Source organism: Mesoplodon mirus, assembly GCF_964341445.2.
Source record: "Mesoplodon mirus genome assembly, chromosome: 15".
Taxonomy (NCBI): domain Eukaryota; kingdom Metazoa; phylum Chordata; class Mammalia; order Artiodactyla; family Ziphiidae; genus Mesoplodon; species Mesoplodon mirus.
The window spans coordinates 60,143,885-60,171,529 of record NC_138991.1 but is presented as its reverse complement, the minus strand read 5'-3'; positions in this window follow the sequence as shown (position 1 = coordinate 60,171,529).

Below are 27,645 nucleotides of genomic sequence, written 5' to 3'. Positions count from 1 at the left end.
AACTACAAGAGAAAGGTTACCACCAGCCTTAGAAATGCCAATCTACAGGCACAACTAAGAAACCCTTCCCTCCCAGTGAAGTGAGAAAGGGAGGGTGGTATTGTGGCTTAAAAAAAAAAAAAACTTTATTACTTTTCTGAAATCCAAAATTATGAATATATAGTACAGTCTACATATGATTTCCGTTAATCCTACTTGGAAAACAACTAAAGGAAAATTTGTTTTCCTAAATTATTTATGGGAATGTAATTATCTAAAGGACAAGGAAACCAGATTCCTAAACCAATGGGACTTTAGCCAAAGAATCATTCACCATTACTCATTTCCCCTTGTACAAATATGCAGATATTTTACCAGATAGGGAATAGAGACCTGGGTCTACTTGCTTAAGAGTAATACTCAGATCCCAACATACTTTGTAAATTATAAATATGAATGCTCCTTAAGCAATGTTTCTGATGTTCTCCATACATAAAATCCAAATCCTAATGACCCAAATCTCCAAACCCCACCGCCAAAGAAGAGTAATTCTCAGAATATTATTTCCCATAAAAGGAAAATTCATTGTATAGTTGCACCAGGAGGTCCACAGCCTACAGTTTGAATTTTTCCTAAAGAACCCCATTACAGTATAAAACCAATGCTAAGCTATTACCATTTTTATAGACTTGGGATATTGGTCAGATCCCAGAATTTCCTAACACCTACGTGTTATATATGAAGCTAAGCTGTGTATACAAATTTATACTCTAAGGTATATTGATAAGATTTACCTTAGAGTGTGTCTTGATGTGATAAATTTAATGAAGTCAAATAAAAATGACTGCCTTATCCAATATCCCTACTATTTTAAGTACTTAGGTCCACAGCAATGGACAAAGACAGAAGTCCCTTCCTTCATGGAGGTTAAATTCTAATCGGATCCACCCCTAGTCTCTCATCTACCCCTGACGCATCGCAGGTAAATAACTGTTTGTTGATTGAAGATTGACTGGGTAGTTTATGCCCTTTAACAGAACTGACTCAACAGCTCTAGACACATAAATAATTTTCCCTGCAACAGATAAAGAATTTGAAATGGGACTCTACATAGTGTATGTGGCTACTCTAGAAGTTGGGGGATATTAATTGGATGAAAAAGATCAAGTTTCACAATGTGTTCTTTCATAAGAGTGTCAATAATGAGAATGAACTGTTTATTAGAAGAGCTAGCTTCCTGTTGAATACAAGTGCTGACATTGCAGATGGCTGGGGCAAAGGGCGGTGGTGCTCATGCAAGGAGAGCCCTAACGCTGGAGGCTGGGGTTGAGTCCCGTTCCCCTCCCTATTGCCAAGTATGTGTGCTTGTCACTGTGACTTCTCCTAGGTAAACTGTGAGACCTGGAATTATGTCCTTCAGAGTCCATTTTATCCCAAACAGTGAGGCTTGGTTTTAACTGGAAAACAAAAAAACAGACCCAGTAATGCCTTGCCTCAGTTATGATCACATGCAAAGAAATACAGACCACCAGACATTAAGAGCACATCAAATTGTTCTTGGTGTCTCTTGAAGGATGTTTACAAAGGAGAAGTCAATTATTAATTATGTTAAGAACACCTTTAAAATTCTCTTGACCCATCTTTTCCAGTCTTTGTGTCCTTCATACAATATCCACTGCTCTTTTCAGAAACATGTTTTCCCTCCACTGTCAATTCCCAAAACACCAATACTCAAGCCATAGGAAGCCCTTTCACATCCTTCTCTTCCCCTCATTGTCTGAATCTTCTCTCCTACCCTTTCTCTGAGAGTAAAGTTTGGCTCTTTGCAACATGAATCCCTAGTCTTTTCTTCTCCCGATCTATTTTTTTTACCCATTAAGCTAGTTCTGAGCAATACAATTCCAGATACAAAGCTAGAAAAAGAGTTATCTTTGGTGGGCTGGGGAGTGGAGAAGCTGGTGCGTGCTAATAATATTTCCTTGCTCCAACTGTCTAAGGCATCATCCAGCACTTTGGAGATGTATATGGTTCACAAAGATGACCCATCCAAGAACCAGTTAGAACATGTACATGATTTAGAATAGAATTAATTGGAATAGAAATCACTGTAGAATTGTCACAGGTCACAATATAAGAGAATAATTGGCGAATTAATTAATCAGTGCTCTTCTATTGGTAGTATTTGTTTAAAGATTTTTATGAGTACTCTTCTGAAAATCATTACAAAGCTTTATACTAGTCTGATGATGTTGAATACTTAGTTTAATATCACCAGAAAATCATTGTTTCCAAAGATAGAATGGGAAATTGTCCTTTATGATAAGAAAAATCAGTGAGAACAAATATAGTTATAATTTGCATTCTTTTCAAATTCATATATTACCTTAAGCTAATAAATGTTAAATAATTTCAGAAAGAATTGTTGCTGAGGATATTCTGATGAGTAAATAAAACCGTTTGTATGTATTCACCACCTTAGGTGGAGAGTACTTGAAAAAAGTTAGTTTTTAAGGAATCTGGGATTGCTCCCTGCAAATGTTATCATTTATTGTTTTTTTCCTTACATATCCTTTACTCATATATAGTACCAAATTTGGATTATGATATGTGCTAAAATGGTACAGTTTATATTAATGAGATATTATTTTATTTGTATTACCAGAGGGGTATCCTTCTAACTTTATGGTTTCTTCAGCTCCTCCTCCCCTCCCCCTCCCTCTTCCCCCTCACTCCTCCCCCTCCCCTTTGCTCCTCCCCTCCCCCTCCCTCCTCCCTCTCCCCCTCCCTCCTCCCTCTCCCTCCTCCCCCTCCCTCCTCCCCCTCCCTCCTCCCTCTCCCCCTCCCTCTTCCCCTTCCTTCTCTTCCCCTTCCTCCTCCTTGTTAAATGAAGCACTGGTTTCAATTTCAGAAATAGATTAGAGAGTGAACAAAAAGACCCGTTACAGTCTGTTACAATGGTTCAAATAAGAAGTGATGCTGTCTTAGGCTAAGATGCTGGGGGAGATGGAAAGAAGTGAATGTATGAACAGATTCAACAGACCTAAGGCATAAAATCAAGAGAATTTGGTATCAGTTTGTAATAGGGATTTGGGGAGAAAGATGAGTCAAAGACGACTTCTGCTTTCTGGTTTGTTTGGTGGATAGTGGTACCACTCACTGAGACAGGAAACACTGGAATAATATTGGGGTTGAGCAAAGGGTTGGAATCCTGAGTCCATGTGCTCATTCACTGATGTGGACTTGCTTGGCATATGATACTGAGACATATATTCTAACCCTATGTGTGCATCTAATCCTATTGAGGTGTCTAGTAGCTTCCAGCAGGTAGTGTCTATATTCTGCCCAGGTCTCATACTTTTGGAACTGCCTCATCTATTTTTCTCTCCTTCCTTGCAGCTATCTCCCTCGCTCTGATTTCCTTCTGATTATGCCCACATTATTGAAGCCGACTTTTAATTCTCCTCTTGCAGGATTATTTTCCTAAAAGCCATCAAAGCACAGTTCCTTTTCTTTAACTTATCCCAGTGAGCTTACCCCCTGCTTCTGCAATGAGTAGCTATTAGATGGGAAGAACAGCAGCATCATTTTCTCTGATAATCTTGAGAGTGACTGTTATGGACACTCAGTAAGTATTGCCTGATGGGCGATGATTGGCAAATTCATCATCCTGTTTTGGGGTTTGTGGTGGTGGTTATTATTCTAAGTTAAACTCTTAATAGGTAATACATTCTTATGTATCTAATTTCACAAGTTATACAATGATACACAATAAAGAACAATTCTTCTTCCAATGCCTGCCCCCAAGTATCCCTGTTTCTCTTTCCAGAGACAAACACTCTTAACTCTGTGTCTCCATCTTCTCCAAGACATGAGATAGAGAATCTCCAACATACAGAAAATCACCAACCCTTGCAAACATGTAGTCAGCCAAGTCAGTACTTACTGTGACACCCTTAGTAGGGGACAGTGTCAGATAATCCAAAACCAAGGAAAAAAACCTAATGTATATTTCCTCTAAGCACCAGGAACTGTGCCGGACACTTTCTATATGCTCTTTCGTTTAATTAGTGAGACACATATTATTTCATAAAAGAGGAAACTGAGGCTTAGAGGTTAAAGACACAGTGAGGAAGTGAAGTAACACTGTAGGACAGGTCTGGCTCACTCCCAAACCCGTTCTCTTCTCCATCTACACTGGAGAGCAGTGATTCATGCCAGGAGGCAGAGTTTAGTAAGTTTCTAAGCACCCAAGACTTCATTCTGTTGTATATAAAGTCAAACCAAAAGTAGCATGCACCTTGGTACTGAGTCACTACCCCATCAAACATCCTTAGGAATGCGACGCAGAACAAACTGCAATCTGAGAAGTTTAGATGAGGTTTCTGGAGCTCTGGAAAAGTTTTGCGTTGTCTCTGAATTGGTCATTCTCAGCGACAGAGTCATTTACAAGATGGGGGCAATCATAGAAAGCAGTGGCTTTTAAAAAACACTTTAGCTGCCAAAAATCTCTTTCCAATTCTCTGGAAGAGTGCTGGCGTACCAAGTGTAGTTCACCAGCCCAGTGCCTTTCTGGAAGTTGTGAAATTGGAGAGAGTTGCTTTTGCCCAAAAGAATAGACACCACCAAGATGGGCTGACCCACTTGTCCTGAGTTGAGCTTGATATGATCAGACATGTAGAGCTTCTTCCACTGGTTGTCTCTCTAAGATACATTATCTCTCTCTCTCTCTCTCTCTCTCTCTCTCTCTCTCTTTCGATAACCAAGTAAGATCAGCTCTGAAAGATCCCAGGAAAGAAACACCTATCTATCTTTTCTTCCTTAACAGGCATTAATTTTCAGGGATAGTAATTAACAGTGACTATACTGTGGCTCAGTCACCCTCATTGGTTTACATGTGTTTGTCTGTACAATTTGGAGTAGATTTTGTTGTTTGGGGTTTTGTTTTTAGCTATCCAGAAAATAGCCAGCTCTCCTTCTTTAATTTTTTAATTTTGGAGAGATTACCTTTGCACCACACTGTGATCCAAATGGGCCTGTCAATGCAGATGTTCCAAGAGATGAAGAATTCCCCTGAGGGCCATACAGACAGCTTCTGTGAGTTCCTTCTCCTCCATGACCAACTATGGTGAAGAGATGGACACAGAATCTAAGCCTAGCCAGCTGTCCTCTCTCTCCTGGGACTCTGACTGTTTAGAAGAATGTCTTATATAGTGAAGAAGCAACGGTATTTATTTCTGCATTAACAGTTCCCTTTCATGAGGCTCGATTCCATAAGTATCCCATATCCTTACTGTAAATCCCCCTTTGTTCTTAAGTTAGCCATAGATTCTGTTACTTATAACCATAGAACTACCAGATAATTCACTATCTCATTCCAAAATGGATTTAAACAATTTGTGGAAATTGTAAAACACTTGGGTACTTCTGTCTGGGATGCCATCACTAAGATGCCTTTATTGGAAACTCAGTTTTGCGGGGTAACTTCTAAGGCCTCACAGTTCTGAGAGAAGTGATTGAAAAGCATTGTACAGAACTGCCTTTGCAGGATTTGACTTAGGGTAGGGAAAGCCTGAGATGCCTTTAAAATGAACAAAAGAGCAAAAGTGAGGAGGAGAATTATCATTCAACTCTGCACCAATAGAATTGGACCCAATGATGTTGGCCAAGATGATAAATGGTATTGGATAAAATCACCTCTGTTAATATGATTAGGTTTGAGCCAGGTAACATTTAACATTTTTATCTTTTCATTGGATATTATAGAATATTTTTTTTCTCCATGAATATCACAGAATTCCAGCTTGTTCAGTTTAGGAGAAGAGGGTATTGATGTGATTACATAGCTGGTCCTCATATGATTCCAAAATTAGCGTGACTTATTTCTGGCTTTGGGAAGATTAACAACCTGAGTGCTGATATTTACAAGACAAAGGGAAAAAATATTAAAATAGGTTGTAGACTGGAACTTATATGTATTGGAACATATATATGTATTAATTCTTCTCAACATGAATGGGAACAGCCATGCCATTTCTCCAAAGACCTAGTGCAATACATGTTTGCTGGTTTGATTTTTTGAATCAATGTATAAGGTTTCTTTCATTAGTCTCCAGATGATGTAGCCTTTATAAGAAACTTGCTATCAAAGCAAAGTCATTTAAAATTAATTATTTAATGACTCCTAAAAGTAAGGCCCCATGGGATAAATTATTTTCCCTCCTGTTAGAATGAATGTCTGTGAATTTTAAAAAGCTCTCTGCATTTCCTGTTTTGTTTGGAACTGCATTCAAAATGGATGTTACTCCCTGCAGACCAAGCAAGGAGATTCTCCTAACAGGACCTTAGAAATGGCAGCATAGAAAGCCAAGTGCTAGTTTGCACCGCAAAGATTTGGTTCAGTTTTTAATGCCGAGGTTTTGTCTGTATATTTTAGGACAAGGATGACCCTGAGCAAACTGGAGTTTTGCTGACTGGTCCCTCATTTGTGCATAGGACTGGCATTTTCCTTGTGGATCCCCTGCTTTACCATATATGGTTTTCCACTCAGCATCGTGGAAGGTAAAGCATTACACAGTGGTGGAGAGTCCCTGAATCCTTGGCCAGTTATGTCAGAGTTAAGATGCTTCTAGAGGTTGCTGCTGTCTTTCTGTTGAGACTAGAAAATAGGGAAGGAAAGGAGGAATTTTAAAAGTTCCCTCCCTCTGTTGTTGTTTTTTTTTTTTGGTTTGTCTGTTTGATTTTTTACAAAATTATATTTCAGAAAAATGACACACTGTCATGGCAACCAGTTCAACAATGCTGAGATATATGAAGAAAACCATGAATTTTGTTCACTCCCATTAAAAAAAAAAAGCAACCTCTTTGTCCAGGGGACTCATTGTTTTATGGCTGAAAAATTAGGTCACAATTACTTTATATTCCAAAATTATGACTGTAGGGAAAAAATCACTGGTTTATTACTAAAAATTGGGCTTCCACCATACCCTAGGGCATATCCAAATTTTTTCTGGCAGAAAAAGACAAATATCATACGAAATCACTTATATGTGGAATCTAAAAAAGTGATATAAACGAACTTATTTATAAAACAGAAATAGACTCGCGGGCATTGAAAAAGAACTTACAGTTACCAAAGGTGGAAGGGGCAGGGAGAGGGATACATTAGCAGTTTAAGATTAACATATACATTACTATATATAAAATAGATAAATAACAAGGACCTATAGTAGAGCACAGGGAAATGTATTCAATACCTTGTAATAACCTATAATGAAAAAGAATCTGAAAAGAATGTATATTCTTTCATATATATATATATATATATATATGAATTACTGAATCACTTTGCTGTATGCCTGAAACTAACACAACATTGGAAATAAACTATACTTCAATTTAAAAAAGAATGAAAAAAAACCCAAATTATTTCTGGCAGCATTCACTCGGTGTCACTTAAGCCCGTATTCCATGAATCAAACACGGTCTTTTCCAGCTTCCCACTGACCCCACCCATGTAACTGCTTTGAGGGGTTCACCATCACTGCTTCTTTTTTTTTTTTTTTAACTTATTTTTGGCTGCATTGGGTTTTTGTTGCTGCGCGCAGGCTTTCTCTAGTTGCAGTTAGTGGGGAATACTCTTCCTTGCAGTGCTCGGGCTTCTCATTGCAGTGGCTTCTCGTTGGGGAGCATGGGCTCTAGGCGCATGGGCTTCAGTAGTTGTGCCACGTGGGCTCAGTAGTTGTGGCTCACAGGCTTCAGAGCACAGGCTCAGTAGTTGTGGCTTGAGTGCTTAGTTGCTCTGCAGCACGTGGGATCTTCCCAGACCAGGGCTCGAACCCATGTCCCCTGCGTTGGCAGGTGAATTGTTAACCACTGTGCCACCAGAGAAGTCCCACCATCGCTACTTCTTATCTGGAGAACTCTGATGTCCATTCCCAGATGTCACCTCTGGATGCTCCCATGGCTCTAGTTTTGGGATCCTAGACCAACCTTCTATTTTCTTTAGAGACGGGGCAAATGGCCCCCTTCCCAGCTCTGTGCTATGATTTGTCACCTGCTCCCCAAAGTAGCTTTGCTTGTGCCAATGCTAAGTCTCCTCCATCTTCTGCATCTAAACCCTTCCATCCACACGTGGCTCAGAATCAACCCCAGGAACCGAGTAGGGGGCAGGTGCCATTTCATTCCATTTTGCATTTTCTTATCCCCTTTCCAAGTCCCCAAATCCCATTCCCTATCAAAGTCTTCTCCCTCCTTCTCTAGTAATAAAATAAAACCTCCTGGGCTTGTCAGTGGCAGAAGCACATCCACAGTTTGGGAAGGATCCTTTGGGAATGAATGGGATAGATCAGGAAGGTAATGTTTATCCTCTCACTGCCTCCGTGTCAGCTCAGCCCAAAATGCCCTGTTATGTAAAGGAAGAGAAATAATGGCCCAGACCAGGTGCATTTCCTCCCTGAAGTTACCCAGCAAATCATTAACCAGGCCTCACCACCAACACTCTCATCTTGGCACAGGCAATATCTGAGGTTCCGCTCAGTGATCTAGACAAAGGGAAATTAGATTCAGGCAAACGTAACAACTTGTCCTGGGGTGAAAAGCAGATACATAATTCCTCTCATTTGTCCCTACTTTATTTAATAGCCCACATAGGGAGCTTACTTAAAACTACAAAACAACACACCAAACCAGCCAACATCATGAGACGATCTCATTGAATCATCAACATTATAATAATAATAATTATTATTTCCTTCTGCGATATAGTAACATGAAGGGAAAATGGGGGGGTAGGGAGTTGAGTCAGAAATACCCTTTCATCCTGTTTAAACTGAAATCTCATTAAGACAGAGCTTGTGCACTAATCCTGTTTTTACTTCTTTTCTGTGACATTGTTTTCCATCCATTCATTGAATAACTAGCTGTTGAATACCTACTATGTATCAGGACTGATGCTGGGTTCTAGGAGCAAATTCGACAAGTTCTCCCGCTTCACAGAGCTTAGAGTCTAACTGGGGTGGAGAGTCGGGCATGAATCAAAACAATCAATAATTACAGTCCTTAATCTGAGCCATGAAGGGAAGTTACACCGGGGCCACGAGAGTAGAAGACAGAGAGGATGGATGCAAATGCAGAGAGACCTCCTCAAAGTGACATTTGAAAAGATGGTTGACAGATGAGTGGGGTTCAGTAGGCTAAACTGGGAGGAGAGACAGCAGCATCTGAAAAGGTCTTGGGAATCGGAAGAAGTGAAGTACAATGTCCTTAGGGCTGCAACACGGGAAGAGGGATGGGGCTGGAGGTGAGGTTGCAGAGGAGAGAACTGCTGGGCATTGCAGGGCCGTGTCCAGTCATGGGTTGGGTCCTATTAGCAGGGCATCCATTGAAAGATGTTATGTAAATGAGGGCTGTGATCTATTTTTATTTTTCAACCGTTACTCCAGCACCCTCTGTGCCAGATGTTGTGCAGTCTCTATCCGTACAGTATCTCATCGAATCCTCCTACAGAGGCGTAAACTGAATGTTGGAGACATTATATGACTGCCCAATGTTGCCCACTTGTGACTTGCGGAAGCCAGGATTCAAACTCAGGTCTGCCTGACTCCAGAGCGCTTACTCTGAAGCAGTACACTCCATTGCTCAACTGCTAAGCAAAAACTCTCCTGCTGTTTGCAGACAACCCTCATTTAAGTGCTAATGATCTAATATTCTGTTCTTAATCATTACTTTAGGAGAAAAAAATTGAATTCCTACCAAATGTGTCAACACTGTGTCTATGCCATTGGGTGCAATTAGAAAAATAATTTCATTCCATTGATGCCAAGGGCAATGTTGAGCTTTTAGAAGTAAGATGCTTGAAGACCTTGAAATCTAGAGTGTGAGCAATAATAAGATGGGGAAATACTTCAGGGAGAAGAGCTCCTTTCTGGGTGTTGTACCATTTTAAAAGAATCGTGGCAACTCTGCCTATTGAAAAAAGGCTTCTAGATGAAAGTCAGTCTTGGGGTTTGTTGTTGCAGGCCTGGCCCCAGTTTACCTTCAGACGATTCTTGCACATTGATGAACTGGAATTTAAGTCTAGGTTGCTTGTAGAAGGAACGCCCTCTGGAAGAAATCTTTGACGTGGCAGCATGCATATTGCTGAGTAGGGGTTCTGAGTAAGGGCTCACCCCTTGACTGGACCTGTAATACATAAAATGGTCCACATGATTGGAGACAAGGAACTTTGGTTCTGGAGATTTTAAAGTGAAAGCAGACGCCCGGGTAATGCATTTCTGATCGCTTTAATCTGTCATAATTTCAAACACACTTAACCAGAACACCTCTTTCACGTAGGAGGATGCTGCTTAGCTGTCAGCTGCAGGTGTCACCTTCTTTGCGTGTCTCGTGATGGAAAGAATTGTTTTAAAACTTGCTTTGGAGCAGAGCCCCCTGAAGTTGGGTGCTTTCGGCACATTTCTATTGTATGAGGACTTTTCTTTCTTAAATTCATATCTGGCTACAGAAATCCTGTTACTGGCAATAATTTGAGCATTCGTAAAACATCCTTTGAACGTGATTCATACCAGACAATGGGGGCCATGCCCTCCGTGGTTTGCCTCATACCCCATTCCTGCACCATCTCCCCAGAATCTCACTGTGTCCCTTGATTGTGCTTTAGAGTTAGATGACCTGGTTTTAAACCCAGCTCTGTCATTTTTAAGCTAAATGATCCTGGCACAGTTGCTAAGTGTCTGATTTCCTGTCTCTAAAATAGGAATAAAAATATCTTGGGATGTCATGGTATATTTGTATTAACGTTTCAAATTTTTCATCCCTCCCTGTCTTTATGTCCTTTGCTGTGTTCCTCTCATTAGAGTACTGTACCAGGCATATACTTCCTGTCTCATTGATGCTGGTTTTGACCATGTGACTTAACTTGACCAATGAAATGTTAGCAAGCTTGATGTCAGCAGAGGCATTAGAAGTTTTTGTGCAGTTGGGCTCACCCTCACGGGCTTCTGTTATCAGCATGAGAATAATGGTCTCTACCCAGTCTACTGGCCTCAGGAAGAGACGCATGGATCTGACCTCTGTCATCCTTGGCAGCCTTGACCACACATTCCATGCATAACGATTACATAATAATTAACGTTACCATTGACTGAACACTTATTATGTGTTATACACAATGACTTACAATAGAGTTTTGCAATCATTGTCATTGGATTCTTGAGGCAACCCAACAAAGAAGATTCCCGTCTGTTTCCAATATGGACAGCAAGACTCAGAAATGTGAAGTAGCTAGCACTACACAGCTAGAAAAATAGTAGCATTGAGATTCAATGCCAGGTGCCTCTATCTGTGTTGAGGCCCTTTATTATAAGTTCACACCCATGGACTCTCCTCTTGTACCTATTTCAGGCTCAGTGTCTCTTGACATCTAACCATGACCATGACTTTGGTCTCTATTTTTTTTCTCCATTACTGGGTTTTGGTACCTGACCTATTATGTCCTAGAATTGGAAAACTGCTCTAGTCTTTGATTTTTTTTTTTTTGGTTATTATTTGAGGTGAATTTCACATAACATAAAATTAACTATGCTTAAGTGAACAAATTAGTGGTACATAGTACATTCAGACTATTGTGCAACTACCTGTATCTAGTTCCAAAACATTTTCAATACCCAGAAAGAAAACCCCATACCCATTAAAGCAGGTTCTCTCCATTTCCTCCTTCCCACAGCCCCTGGCAACCACTCATCTGCTTTCTGTCTCTGTGGATTTGCCTCTCCTGGATATTTCACATAAATGGATTCATATCACATGATTTTTTGTCTTTGGCTTCTTAAACTTAGCATAATATTTTTGAGGACCATTCAAGTTGTAGCATCTATTGGTATGGCATCCATTTTTATGGGTGAATAATATTCCATTGTGTGGGTGGGCCATGATTTGTTTGACCCATTCATCCACTGATGGACATTTGGATTGTTTCTACCTTTTGACTTGTGAATAGTGCAGCTATGAACATGTGTGTGCATGTGTTGTTTGAGCACCTGTTTGAGTTATTTTGCGTATACACCTAGGAATGGAATCACTGGGTCATGTGGTAACACGATGTTTAATTCTTTGACTATTTTCCAGAGCCCTACTTTTTAATCAGGTTGTTTTCTACTATTTGGGGGTTGATGCTTCTTGGCTACCATACCTTCTGCGTTGCCAAATAGGGCAGCGCGGATGTACAGAATTGAGAAATGGTCACCAAACTGAGTGCACTGCCAGCTAAATGGTTCCGTGTGGGTTTTCCACAGCCATGGGAGGAGATAGACTGAGAAGCGGCAGATGGAAGTAGAAAGAGGTTCTTGTCATGCTCAAAGTCCAGGTGATGCCAAAGGGGAAAAGCAGCAATGGTTGGATGGCAGCCAGTTTGAGATGCTGGTGTGGTGGTCTCAGCCTGAAGATCCGTGCTCACTACTTCTACGTTCTGCCTTTCCCTTTCCATCACCATTATTCTTTCTTGGACGCATCCATTCTCCAATGCCTGTTGACTCGACCATCCTGTGGTCTGTTACTGACACTTGCAAGAATAAGGCTATCAAGGGAGATGCCAGCGGGCCTTTTAAAAGCCACTGCAAACTTTCATTGCTAACTTGTAACTTGGAGGAACTTCGAGAGAAAGGGTTATAAGTAAAATGCATGCATGAATCTGGGTTTCACAATAGGAATGCAATTCCACTCCATGGCTAGAGATAAAACGTCTTGCCATGCACAGTGAGCTCTTTGCCGTGCTTGCATTTATTCCCCATCACAATCTAAGTTACGGCAGATGAAACTGCTCAGAAGGTATGAGGTTAGACAACCCCATGCTAATTCATGCTTACACACTATGGTGCATTTTTCAAGGTCCAAGTGCTGGCTTTCCTGGGTGACCCAGGCTTGGAGGAAGGGAGAGGGATGGAAAAGACCCCATGGGCAGAGGTGGGGATAGTCTGACTCTGCAACTACATGAAGCCTTTTGAGAGCAATGGCTGAGTCTTAGATCTCTTTATGCCTTAAAATGCCTGGCAGAGTCAGCCACATAAAGGGCATGGATTAGTATTAATGAGTATGTGCTGCTGAGAATTGTTCAGATAACCATTAGAATTCATTGCCAAAAACAGCAATCCCTGATAGCTACTCAACATGTACACACTGTCCTCGGTGCTTTATATGTATGATTTCGATTTCATGTTCATAACCATCATATGAATTTACTGCTACTATTATTTCCATTGTACAAATGGGAAACGGAGCATCCGGGGGTGGTAGCCATCTTTTCAAGCTCTGAGCCGGTAAAAGACAGGACCAGCCCTGGACCCCAGGATGGGCAGGGGCCTGTGTTAACCAGCCCTCTCTCCTATGCTCTCCACCCACCTCAAATTACCATTAAGGGAGTATGCTACCTCCCTCCTTTCTGAACTATATTCTTCCCCCATCCCCCTTGCTTTTGAATTTCCCTGTTCTTGATTCCTTGGGGTCCGTAGAAGCACATTCTTATTCATTTTTTTCATCCTCATGTCTGTTTTTTCATTCATTCATTCAATTAGTTACCATCCCATTGATGTTTTGTATAACTGTTAAGTATCACGCACTGTTGTAGTTGCTGCAGAATCAAAGATGGATAATCAGATACCCCTGCCTTAGGGGACCTAGAAAGATAATCAGAGACAAATAAAGTTCTGTGCTGTGGGCTGGATTGCGGGAATCCCAGGATACTATAGCAAGGGGCAGCCTCCTGGAAGAGGTGGCATCTGGTCTGCATCTTGAAGGATAAGGAGCTGGCCATGTGAATGAAAGTATGAACAGGGTATACAGTTCTCTTTCCTGTGGATTTCCAAATTTTTGTCTACATTTTGCATCTTTTTTTAAAAAAAAATATTTATTTATTTATGGCTGTGTTGGGTCTTTGTTGCTGAGCTCAGGGTTTCTCTAGTTGTGTCGAGCAGGAGCTAATCTTCGTTGCAGTGTGCGAGCCTCTCACTGTGGTGGCTTTTCTTCTTGTGGAGCATGGGCTCCGTTGCACATGGGCTTCAGTAGTTGTGGCACGCAGGCTCAGTAGTTGTGGCTCGTGGGCTCTAGAGCGCAGGCTCAGTAGTTGTGGTGCACGGGCTTATTTACTTCGCGGCACGTGGGATCTTCCCAGACCAGGGATTGAACTCGTGTCCCCTGCATTGGCAGGTGGATTCTTAACCACTGCACTACCAGGGAAGTCCCCACATTTTGCGTCTTCAAGTCATAGAATGGTTAAGAGAAATTTCAAGAACGTAAATAGTTGTCTGACCAACAAGACAACTCAAGATGTCACTTTCTTTTGAACACAAAGTGGTGATTTGTAGTAAATTCCGGATTTTATTTTTTAATTAATATGTTGATCACATCTCTATTTTTCTTAATCATCATCATAATAAATCATAATAAAAGTCTACAAGTTAACATTGTCCTTTTTTGTCAGCACAGTACTGAGAAGAGTAAATTGCTTGGTGCCCTATCACAGGAATTTGCTCTTTGGATTCATCACCCAGTTCCTTGAAAATAATCTTTCCTATATTTACTATATGTTTTGCCTTCCTTTAAAAAGTTCACTTAAACTTTTTTTTTTACCTTTCCCTAAAGAGAACGTTTAAAAACAGTTAAAATATTCTTTTCACTTCTGTCATAACGTTTCAAAAATAATACATGTGGGTTGTAAAGAAAAGTCGTTAACAGTTCAGAAATGAAAGAACTAAAAAGTGGTACTGTCCTCTTGTCTCCGTCTCTTTCCTAGAGGCAGCCATTGTCAACAGCTGTAAGTATTTCCTTCTAATCAGGGGTTCTCAGCCTCACTTCTCCGCTGTTGACATTTTGTGTCAGTTAATTTTTTATTGGGGGCAGGGTGTTGTAGGATGTTTTAGAGCATCCCTGGCCTCTGTCCACTAGATGCCAGTAGCACCACCCCCTCTGCTCCAGCTGTGACAACCAAAAATGTCTCTAGGCATTGCCAAATGTCCCCTGGGGGCAAAATCGCCCCTGTTGAAAACGACTGTTCTAGATGTTTTAAAATACACACATGCAATGCAAGAATCAATGGAAAAGTCAGAGGTTATTGGACATTTGGGGGCTGATTTGCAAAGGGCGAGGAAAATTCATTACAGGAAAAAGGAGCTATGTACTTAGAACAAGCAAGTTGAGAAGAGGGAAGAAACCTTCCTTTTGAAACAGCATTTTGATAGTGAATGTCCAAAGATTTACATCTACGAAGCATTTTTGAGTTCCATTTTCTCTTCCTTTTTAAAACTGTGATATCATTTCCCAGTTAGTGGGTATTTATTCTCTGTATCACTGCAGAAAGCATGAGTCCTCAATCGATAACACAGGAAAGAAACTGGTAGGGGCTGAAGAAGGGAGGGAGTGCTGAGGCAATCAATGCAGTGAAAATGCACTGGAATCTTGAAGACACTGGCAACCAGGGAAGGGTTCCCAGATGGGGGTGGGGGTGGGACAGGAACAGGGATCCTACTCAGGAACTTTGATCTTTCATCCAGAGGTGGGACTAAGATCCCTGGGGAGCTCTCTGATGTGGGTGTCTGCAAGATCTTAGGAGGCTGGCACATCTGAATTCAAAATTTAGCCATACCGTGGGGTGCTTACGTTTTGGGGATCTGACTGGCTGCATCTGCAAAAATGCTGTACCTTCTTTACAGGGTGGGTGAGCGTACTGCATCATGGTTAAGAGCATAGAGCCAGGCCTGGGCTCATCACCTGCTTCCTCCACTTACTGTTTATTTCACCTTGATCTTGTCATCTTATGCTTCTCAATCTCATTTTTCTCACCTGAGGAGGTTAGGAGTCATCTCACCTTATCAGATTGTTAAGATTGAGCCAGACAATGATTGTAAAGAGTTTTCCAGCACTGCCTGGCACACAGGAAGTGCTAATTGTTAGCTGGTATTATTATCACTGGAGCAATCCCCATTGCTTGTTGTAAGGCTTAGAGAAGGAAAAGTCTCTGAAACACTGCCTGCAACACAGTATGCATCAGATAAATGGTAGCACAGGTGCTGTCTTGCCCTCTCCCTCTCCCTCAGCCTCTCTCTCTCGCTTTCTCTCTCCCCCTCCCTCCCTTCCTCCCTCTCTCCTCCTCTCTTTTCATCCCTCTCCCTCTTGGCCTTTTTTTTTTTTCTCTCTTCTTCTCTCGCCCTCTTTGCTACAAGCCTCAGAGCTCAGGGGAGAGAAAACTCACCCTCAGACCACGCGATTTATTTTTCTCATGCTCATTTCTGTTTTAGTAATTATCATATTGACTCTGAATTTATTACACCTCAAGAATGACTCTATGCAGAATCTCATGAATTTAAACGTTAATGTAAGATAAATTAGTTTTAAATTGAATTCCTCGAATGCAATTGAATGTGTTTCCGTATGATGAATAAAGAATTTTCCAAGTAAAATCTAAATCCCTGATGTTCCATTTTTGAGCGGATGGAAGAAATACGTGGGGATATTTGATAAGATGAAAATATGATTGCACCACAATAGATTAACCATGCTCTAAACTAACTTTTCATTTTGGGGAGAAAGCAGCCTGGCACAGAGTTAAGCAGATGAAATGTGAAGATTTCTGCATACGTGTTTATTAAGTCTCTTGGTTACCTCCAGTTAGGCACCAGTTATATTATAAGATATCATACTCTTCTAAAGAGGATGTTCTTTTTTTTTTTTTTTTTTTTTTACATTTTTAAATTAATGAATTCCCTTGTTAGAGGTTAATTAAAGCAGATGCCAGTTGTTTTTTTTAATCCTGGTTTCTCCAAAAGCTCTTCCCTTCAATATGATCTCCAAAGGGCTGAAAATGCTCTCCTCAAAAGCACGCCAAGGGAAGACTTGGTGCTTTCACTGCTGGGGGCCTGGGTTAGATCCCTTGTCAGGGAACTAAGATCCTGCAAGCCGCAAGCCGTGTGGCACAACAACAACAAAAAAACCAAAACATAAAAAACAACAAGAAAACACAACCCGCCAAAAAACCAGTGGTCACAGATGAAGAAAGTAAATCCATTAAAGAAGAAACGGGAAGAGGTGTTTGGCCCCTTATCAGACCCAGAATCATCACTGGAGGAGAAGGGCTTATAGGAAGGAAGACAAGTTTTGTTCTGTTTGCGGAGGCCTCCCTAGGGTGACAGACAGCTGGTGGCTGCCTGCGTATTATTCATCACACGTCAGCAGGGTAATCTGTGCAAAACCCAGATGAGGCCATGTGACTCTACTCCTGCTCTCCAGCGCTTTCCCAAAACCCAACACCTTGCTCGAGCTGCCAAACACGCCTCTCAGCCTGCAGGGCTCAGAGCATCCTGCCCCCAGCCTCACCCTCCACTGCAGGCCACCCTGCTTCTTATCTTTCCCTTGTGTTGGGACCCCTTCTCATCTCCCAGGGCCCCTTCCCCTCCCACCAGGGGGCATTTGCATAGGCTGAGCTGGCACCTGGACTCCGCCACCTCCATCCCCTCCCCCGTCAATGCTTCTCTGGTCTTTGGATCCACAGAAACTTCTACTTTTCCAGGAACTCCTGCCCCCAAATCTTCAACTGTGTCAGGCTATGCTGTTATCCCTCAGAGAACTCAGGGCTTCTCTCCTGGGTGGCAGAAATTCCAACTGTAATTTTACATGTATTTCTAAGCAATTTTGATTAGTGCCTTTTTTTTTAACCACTGAACTCTGTGGTCCTTAGGGGACAAATTCTGTCTGCTTTGTGCTCATCAATTCCTCCCCAGGACTTAGCTCAGTACTGGCATATAGTAGACCCTGGAGAAAATGAGCAAAAGGCTCTCAGCCCTGCAGACCCCAAGACCCAGCAGGGAAGAGGACAGGGTGCCTGTGACATGGGACGGGGCCAAGGAGTAATTGGGCTTAAGGAGGAAGGTCAGTGACTCACAGATGGGACCCTAACCCTGTCCCTTGCTCCTTGCAGTGTCCGTATTGTGCTTGTCTAATGAGTGGAAGGTGAGAACTCACAAGAAACCAAAGAAATGCTAGATGTGCTGTTTGACCCCAAAGGGGAAAGCATTTGAAAGAGGGGTAATAAAGTGTAGTCAGGGGGAAAAAAATAGCATTAAACAAAGAGAAACCTGAGAAGTTCTACTTCTAGGAATTTAATCTACATAAATACAAATACATACCCAGAGGAACAAGGAAATATGAGGAAGTAAATTCAATGTGGTTTTTTATACATATACTTTGTACATATATACACCATACATACATATACTTTGTACATATATGTACACTATATATATATATTTGTATCGTGTATATGTATATATATATATACTTATATTTAAAAAGTATACTATATACTATACACTAAAAAGTCTATATATACACCCACATATATATACATACACACACACATACACACATACACATATATATGTATACACACATACATGTCTATCAAAGCTTGCTTGGGTACATTTTGGCCCATCCATACGGTAAAACACTACTCAACCGTTAAAAAGAACAACATTAATTGACGGGTATTAGTATGTAAAAGTGTTAGTACTATCTGTAAAATGAAAACAGGATTTTTGCATAATGATGTGCATGATATAAATATATTTTTTTGAAGTGTGTACAGACTCCGGTGCCTAAGAGAGTCTATGTATTCCCCACAGTGGAGAAAGTCTAAAATGATATGCAACTATTATTCCTGGTTAGTTCCTGGAATTAAGGTTGATGAGGAGAACTTTCACTCTTTTTCTCTTGTTTACATTTGGATTTTAATAACTAACAAAGACATAATAATAGACGGGTAAAGAGAAATGTCACAGGAATCTAGGAGGAAGAGCTTAGAAATGGAAAGAACACAACACCATCCCCTGTGCCAACCCAACCAAGACAATTTTGCACCCAGGGGACATTTGGCAATCAATGTCCAGAGGCATTTGGGTTTGTTATAATGTGGGGTGGGGCAGGGGCACCTGGCATCTAGTGGGTAGTGGCCAGGGTTCTGTTCAACATCCTATAGTACAAAGGTCAGCCCTCATGACAAAGAAGTATCCTGTCCTATAGGTCAGCAATACGGAGATTGAGAAAACCTGCTCTCTGCTGGCTCCCTGCCCCTCCTGTTCGAGTAATTTTTGGAGGATGAGTTCCTCTATCATGACGGCAAGGGGCAGGGAGAGTTATCGAGGTACAAACTGCCATGACTGCAGACCACTTGCAAAAGCCATCAGGTTGGTAGCAGCCAGTAGAAGTGGTAATTACGACAGTACGTTGTGGATCCATGGATATTTTATTGAATCGCAGTCTCTAAGAAATTCTCCAAATGTGGATGCCATATAGACCCTTGATTTACCTCAACCTTTCCCCAGTTCACCTCACTCTTTGTCCTCTAAGTCAAATTTATCTCAAGTTCAAGGCAGAGCTGGACAGATCCTTAGCACTCTACCTTCATCAGGCTTCATTTGATTTGCAGGAGTCTTGCTCATGATAATTTCATTAGCATCATTGGGGGTGGGGATGGGAGAGGAGCCAGCACGGTTTAGTCTTACCTGAAACCTTGGCTCAACTTCATAAAAATTTAACTGGATTCTCAGTTCACCCAAGTCTCATGGTCCCAGATGTAAACATTCAGACTTTCTTTTCTTGGACTCCTTAGTTTCTCCCAGCGTCTTGCTGAATGATACATATTCTCTACATACACCTGAGTTAATATATTTCAGTTCTATTATCTTAAACATAAAGTAGATATACCCTGAAACACATTTAACCATATAATTATACCCATTCAAACCCTCTACCCAAATGTCTATTATATACTTTTTACTTGTCCAGTATATTTCCATTATCGGTTACAGGAGATTTCCCCTTCTGATCATTACATTCAGAGTGGGGTGAGTGTTTAACACGATTATATGACTACCTCAGGGAAATTATTTTTCACCCAGAGTCAGGGTTGTGAAGAGTGTCCTCAAATGGCAGGGCATTAAGCATTTTTTAACACAAGGTTGATCACTAGCAACTTAATTCTATTTTTTATAACTTTTATCCCTTTGTTCATCTCTTGGGTTGGAAAAGAGCTGGTTCTTTGGGCAATGTTTTCATTCCATTGCCACGTCTTTGAGAAGGAGGAACTGTCACAAGCACAAAACCCAGAGCTTGGGGGATTTTTATGATCATCCCAGCTGTGAGTATCAAGGGAGCATCATTTATGCAGTGAAGGGAATAGGAAAAGCAAAGTCTTACTTCTAAAAGAGAACCTAGCGCTCTCTAATGGGGGTGGAATAAAATTACTTTTGTAAAAAATGGGCAGATATTGCTAATGGGAATATACCGACTGGTATCACTAATTAAGTAAGGAACTGTGGAATTAATTGACAGCCTGCACTTAAGAATATAATTGCATAGTAATCAACCATTTGTAGACAAAACTTAATGCTATTTATTATGTGTGGATAAAACTTTTTCCTGATATTTCAAAGCCAGGGATTCAACTTTGTTCCTAAATTCATCTCCAAAACTGAATCTACTGTATTTGTGTGTGAGGAACCCAAGTGAGTAAATAAGTAGGAGTTTCTGAGGGAAACAACACAGTGGGTTTTGTCTTGAAAAGAGGAATTGCAGACATATGTCATATGTCATTACCGGAGAGTTGGCGAAAGTATTATTCATTATATGGTTTCAGAGTGTTCTAAATTAGAGAAATGGATTACTGGAAGTAGATGATTTCCCCAGATTGCTACTTAATAGTGACTAAGGGGTCTGCATTATTCATATTTGCAATGAAAATGGTGCCAAAACCCAGCAGTGGTTGACGGCACTGAAATGGAAGACCTGTTGGGTATAATCTGGAGAGGCTGCCTAATTTTAATGCCTCTTGCTTGGTATAAATGTCCTGGGGTCTCAGAGGCTCGACACTTGTAGCAACTACAGATGGAAGTAAGATTTCCACATTATTTACCTTTTTGTCTCTTTCTGCTTCCTTACTGCTGTGTATGTACACTGCAGTCCTCATTTACCAACTAAAAGTAAGTTTCTCCATTTGCTCTTTTCCATTACGGGAAAGCGTCTACCTTTGCCGCTTTCCCTAACTGTTCTTACCTATTTTGAGCTGCCGAGCTTCCCAGCTGCTGTGTTCATTCGTTTATTCATTAGAGTCGCAGCTGTGTGTTAAGTCCTTTACTGGACTTTCTGGAGTGATGGGCACATTCGTGTCACTATACGTCCAGCCCCTGGGCTTTCTGTCTCGGGGCGGAGCCGGGGGGAGACAGATATTTAACATACAGTCACACAAATCTATATGTAACTCCTGCTTCCTTTCTTACTGTCAGGCTTACCACTTCCCCACCCTGCTCCAGGCATACCAGCCTCCTTTCCCTTAGTTGAATATTCTAAGCCCTTTTTCACCTCAGGGCCTTTGTACTCACTCCTCTATTCCTGGAAGGCCCTTCCCTTGGCTGTCTTCTATTCATCCTTCACAATTTATTTGAAGGGCCACCTTCCTTGACTACCTAGAGTGGCACTCTGCCCAGTTACTCCCCACCAGTCACCCTGATCATTTCCTTCACTGCACTCATAAATATGTCAAGATCTTGCTTATTTACAAATGTGTTGTCTGTCTCTCCCTTGAGAAGCTGCGTATCATATGGGCAGGAATTCTGTCTTCCTCATGTTTTACTGCTAGCACCTCCAATTGAGCGGATGCTCACTAAACATTAGTTGTTGATGGACACAGCTGCCAGCCATGATAAGTGTGACAGAAGAAAAACACCAGATGCTACAGAAAATTATAACAGAAAGACCTAATTTCGATGGAGGGTGCAGGGGAGACCTCTGCGAAGGACTGACATTTAAGTTGATGGGTTTGTAGGATGATATGGGAAGAGAGAGGAGGAAGCGGTGGTATAGACTGAGGCAACAGTGTAGACACAGCCTGAGGGGAGAGAGAGCTTGGCATGTCCAATGAACTGATGGGTGAGGAGGCCCTGAGCCCAGGGAGTGAGGGAAAGGCGGTGTGAGAGGGGCTGAAGGAGCCAACCTTGGAGGCTCCGAGAGAGTTTGGACCTTGGGAAGCCACTGGAGGAATTTAAAGGATTGCAGGGACATGACCCTATAAATATTTTAATAAGAGCTCTTTGACTGTTGTGAGCAGACTTCTTTGGGAGAGGAAGAGTGAAAGGATGCCTGGAACATTGCCTGGCACAGAGCAAGTGCTCAGAAACAGCCTGTTAAGTAAGGACAATAACTATCTGAATGAATAGTCAGGAGGCAATTTGGTCTTAAAAGAAACCTTACTAAAACTGGAAGTTTTCTGTTTGTTTGGGAATGCAGGGCAAGGGGAGAATTTGATCGTTCTAAAGTCAGGCATTCTCTTTCCTTGACCTGAAACTCCTGCCAAGACACAGTTGCATGTCGCTGACTCCCAGAGTCATTCTTACAGACTTCTTTTTTTTTTTTTTTTTTTTTTCTGGTCTCTGTGGTTTTGTCCACCTGGAAGCCAGACTTCATTTTGGTCGATTGACTTCAAAAGCCCAGCCTCTCTTGTAAAGATGGCTCTGTCAGCAAGTACTATGGACCAGCCTCCACAAACACAGTCACCTGTGGTGATCCTTTTCTGAGTTTCAATGTACAAAGGAAACCTTGACGTAAGCAGGGACTCTTCCGTATTTTATTCTGCATAATCAAGACAAGAAACAAAGCAGTACTAGTGTTAAAGTGATACAAGCTTTAGTAACAAACCCCCGAATCTCAGTGGCTTAACACCGTTCAAATTTATGTCTTCTTCCCTGGCAGCTCAAAATGGGTATTCCTGATGCATGGGCAGCTGTCCTCCATAAAGTGATGCAGGGGCCCAGCCTCCTTCCCTCTGTGGCTCTGCCATGATGGTTGCACAAGACAGGGAGGATCACATGGGCCAAGCCAAACATGAAAGCATAGCAGCAACCCCCCACACTCACACTCCATTGGCCAAAAACAGTCTCATGGCCACACCTGGCTGCAAGGGAAGCTGGGAAATACAGTCTCTGTCCCTGGAGGTAAAAGAAACCTGCTGATGAACAGCCAGCCAAGCTCTGCCACTGAACACCCTCCATAGAAATTTGAGGTGCCTTTTCTACTATTTACAATATTTAATGGCTGAACTACTCAACTAACTTGGTAAAGCGTTACTGAGTATATTAGGCAAGGTTTTCTCATGAATTCTGGAAAATGAGAAGTTGCCCTACAGTTCTGCCTTCTCATCCACTCCTTAAAATCTGTTTTACAAACAATGAAATAGTTAAGGATTTCACCTCTGCAGTTGAATTAAGCTACAGAAAGAAAGCAGCCTTCGAAGTTAGGAACTAAAATGCACAGGAATAGAGGCAACCAGAAACTCCATAGAGTTTTCACCTTGTTGTGTCACATCTCCCAACAAACTCAGGGTTCATTTGGGGATTCTGCTTCACTCCTTTTGGAGGTATCTTGACTTCCGTATCATTTCAGATCTTCCTTCTATGTAAGCTAGAATGACACCCCAAAACAGGAACCTTTTGTTTCTGGGAAAATCAGGTCATCTTTCAGGATGTGGCTGAAGGGGTGTGTCTTCCAGGCTTCCTCTCAGGCTTTTACAGATACAACAAATTGTTTCTTTCTTGTGTCCCTAATTTAAACTGTGTAGCCCCCTGTGATAGCTTGTCTACTTCTATAATGCAGTTCTTTGTTTTCTTATTAAAAATATAACACCAGTTCATTGCAGAAACACTTAGAAATTACAGATTAAAAGAAAAAAAAAGCAAGTGAAAATCATGCAGTTCTGCTATGCAAAGCACTTACTACTGTACCATACTTTTCTGTCATTAGACTGAGAGCATGTTGAAGACAGGAGCTGTGTCTCTCTCCTGCCTTTGTGGTTGATTCCCCCATTGCCAAGCAGAGAGCCTGACATATGTGAAACCCTCCATAAAAATAGAAGGATGGAAATATGGCTCGATGGATGGCTAGAGGACCCATCTAGCTATTCACGGATGGGCATTCCCACTCTTTTTAGAGTAAGCCAGGATCAGATAAGGATGAGTTGTAGATGAAATATATTGGTTAGCATCTGCCTGTAGTTTGCAAACAATTCAATTTAAAGTTCTCTGGGAAAGTTGGTTTTCTGTATGTAAATAACTATAAAATCAGATTAGGTTACACTAGGTAACATACAAACCATTTCAATGTTCTAACACTTTCAAGGGTATCCTGCGCTCATACAGGTATGCTGCAGGTCTCTTCCATGATGTGCCTCAGCATCCAGGCTGCCTCCATTTTGTAGCTACATCACCCAAGGTGAGTCTGCAGGGGAAGTGAGAGTCAGAGGACTGCTTTCAGGTTCTCTGTGATGGAGGTGACTTCCACTCATGGTCTATTGGCCAGAACTAGTCACCCTGCCTCACCACAATGCAAGAGCCTTTTGAGTGACCAGGAACAATAAGAGAATTAGACATGGGGGAACGCTAGGAACGTAGACCAAAATAACCGTGTCTTAATGTGGTACTAATTCATTAGGAGACAGTATAGAAATGGTTCAGAATTCAAACACTGGACTCAGACTGCCTGAGTCTGAGCCTTTACTGGGGATGATTTGTATAATCACGGGCAAGTCATTCAATCTCTCTAAGCCTCACTTGCCTCATAGAAAATTGGGAAGAATAATAGTTTTAACTAATTACAGTGCAGATCAGTGAACTTGGCATTGCACAAGCTCAAAAATATTAGTTATCTTTAAATGTTAATACTTAAAACAATTATTATTACAATCCTATTATCATTATTGGTGGTGGTGGTGGTTAGTAGTAGTAGTAGGAATAGTAATATGTTAGCTTTGCCCCTTCAGTTGCTCTCAACTAGAGGCACACACACAGACGTACCTTGTCAGGGTATACCAGAAGTCTCGATGCTCAGTTTTTCCCTGGTGCTCCTATCCAAATCTGAAAATTGCCCCGAGGGGCCAACTGCCCATACGGTGTTCATTATTGAATACTGTGTAAGATAGAGCACCCTATTTTTTAAGGAAAAACAGGGGGGTGTATCCATCGTTTTCAGTACAGATGCCTCTGTCTGAAAATGATTACCCCATAGGCCACTATCAACTCCACTGACTCAGTCCCTGTAGAAAGCCTGTTGAGGTGTTCTCAGCAGCAACACTGCTCAACCATCCGCAGACTCAATAAATGCCCTGAAATTTAACATGCGTCTGCTGTCTGCCAAACAGCTCTGGGCACAAATAGGTTTCTTTTATTATGAACAGAAAGGCCAAGTGAAATTTTAATCAGACAGACAAGGAGGGTATCTGAGAACACTGAAATGCCAGCCCTGCTGATATTTCCATGATATTGAACTTGTCTTTTTGGGGCCCTTTGTAGCTATTTCAATTAGCTGTGAGAAACACAGCCTGTGTTTTTGCAAACTCTCTTCTTTTTAATTAAGCTGCTGTTCACTGAGATATTAGAAAGCACACTATTTTTCTTGTAATATGCAGACTATTGAAGAGAAAATTAAGCAGTTGAAACATTTTGGTTTAAAGAGTGCAGTGTTGGGACTTTGCTGGTGGTCCAGTGGTTAAGAATCCACCTTCCAATGTAGGGGACTCGGGTTCAATCCCTGGTCGGGGAACCAAGATCCCACATGCTGCGGGGCAACTAAGCCCGTGTGCCACAAATACTGAGCCCTGTGCTCTGGAGCCACAACTAGGGAGAAGCCCACTCGCTGCAACAAAAGATCCCACATGCCACAACTAAGATTCCATGTGCCTAAATAAATAAATGAAAGTAAAAAAAAAAAAAAAAAAGAGTGCACTGTTATCTTAATCCATGTAGGCATTGTACCATTCTTACTGGATATTCTGGGCATTTCCCCTCTCCCATCCTAAGCCTATAGATTTCTTGGCCTTCAATTTTTTTTATTATATACATTTGTTTCAATACATGGTGCTCTTGCAGTCTTTTTTCTTCCTTTTTAAATTTAGGTAATATTTGGTTTAAACAAAAGAATACCTGCAACAAATATGGACACTGGGAAGCAAAGTCAAACAAAAATCCATGAACCTACCACCGACTTAAAAATTAAAACATTTATCAATACTGTTGAAATGACCTGCTTGCTCCTTGGCGAGTTTATCTTTCATGAAAATAATCAAGGACTGTTTTGTCTCTTAAGGTGCATAAAAGCACCACAAATCGCTGGAAATACTAGAGGAAAAAGAAGTCTTCAGTGTCTAAGAACAAGGAAAAAAATTCACCCAAGTTTTCATCTGTCTCATTCAAATCCTAAGGCTTGCTTGGGTCATGATGGCTAGGATTCACCAACAACAAAGGATGCACCATTTTGGGCTGAACCCTTTCCCAATTATGTGCCCACTGTTTATTTGTTCTCCCCTCACCACCCCCCTATCATCTAAGTCATCATCACCTCATCCCTAGATGGCTGCCATGGCCTCTTAACTGCTCTCCCCACCTCCTCCCCTGCCCTACAACCCATTCTCCCCATGGCTTCTGAAGGAATCTTCTTTTTATTTTATTTTATTATTATTATTTTGTTTTGCGGTACGTGGGCCTCTCACCGTTGTGGCCTCTCCTGTTGCGGAGCACAGGCTCCGGACGCGCAGGCTCAGCGGCCATGGCTCACGGGCCCAGCCGCTCTGCGGCACGTGGGATCTTCCCGGACTGGGGCACGAACCCGTGTCCCCTGCATCGGTAGGCGGACCCTCAACCACTGTGCCACCAGGGAAGCCCAGGAATCTTCTTAAATTATACATTTCATCAGGTCACTCTTTGGCTTACAACCCTTCAGTCGTTTCCTGTTCCACTTGGGGAAAATTTCAGAGATTTCACTAGGACTTTGCAGCCCCTGCTTCTCCAACACAGCCCCCTGTATTTCCTCCCCTGCCCTCAGCCTCTATTCACACTGGCCTTTTATTAGGTCCTCAAAGAAGGGAAGTTCTGTCGTATGTATTTCAAAGACTTTGTACCTGCTGTTCATCCCTGCTCGGGTGATCTCGGCCCCTGTTCTGCATGAATATTCCTTCTCATTCTTGCATCTCACCTTAAATGTCACCTTCTCAAAGAGACCATCAACAGGAGATGATCCATCCTCAGGTATCACGCACGGAGTTCAGGCTGTGTTTGTGCTGTGCATTAGCCACGTCACAATTTGTAATCTGTGCCCTTGCATATTTCCCATCTGGCTCTCCCACTAAAATGCAAGCTCTATGAAGGTAAAGTGCTGTATTTTCCATGCTTATAGTATACTCATTGCCTGGCCCAGTGCCTCCTACATAGCGGGCCCTGGAAATATCTTTTTGAATTGAAGAATGGAGAGAAGGAATGAGATGTGCATTTTTTTTTTTTTGAGTTTCTGTGACACCTTTACCTTCTATTAGATGAACAGGCTCAGTGATTTCCAATCCCATGTCATCAGCAAAAGTGGATGCCCTGTAGGTCTTGGCCCACTTAACCAAGTAAAGATGACTCCGAAACAGCAAGCTGTGTTGCTTTAAACCCAGGCTTTTCCAACCATGTCCATGAGCAATGGGAAACAAGAGACAACGTTGTGTTCCACCAGAAGACAGCTGGGTCACAATCAGGGGGAGAAAAATAAGCCCCCAGCAAATGGAATATAAAGCGTGTGACACACCAGGTAGGGTAAGAACCAAAGTAG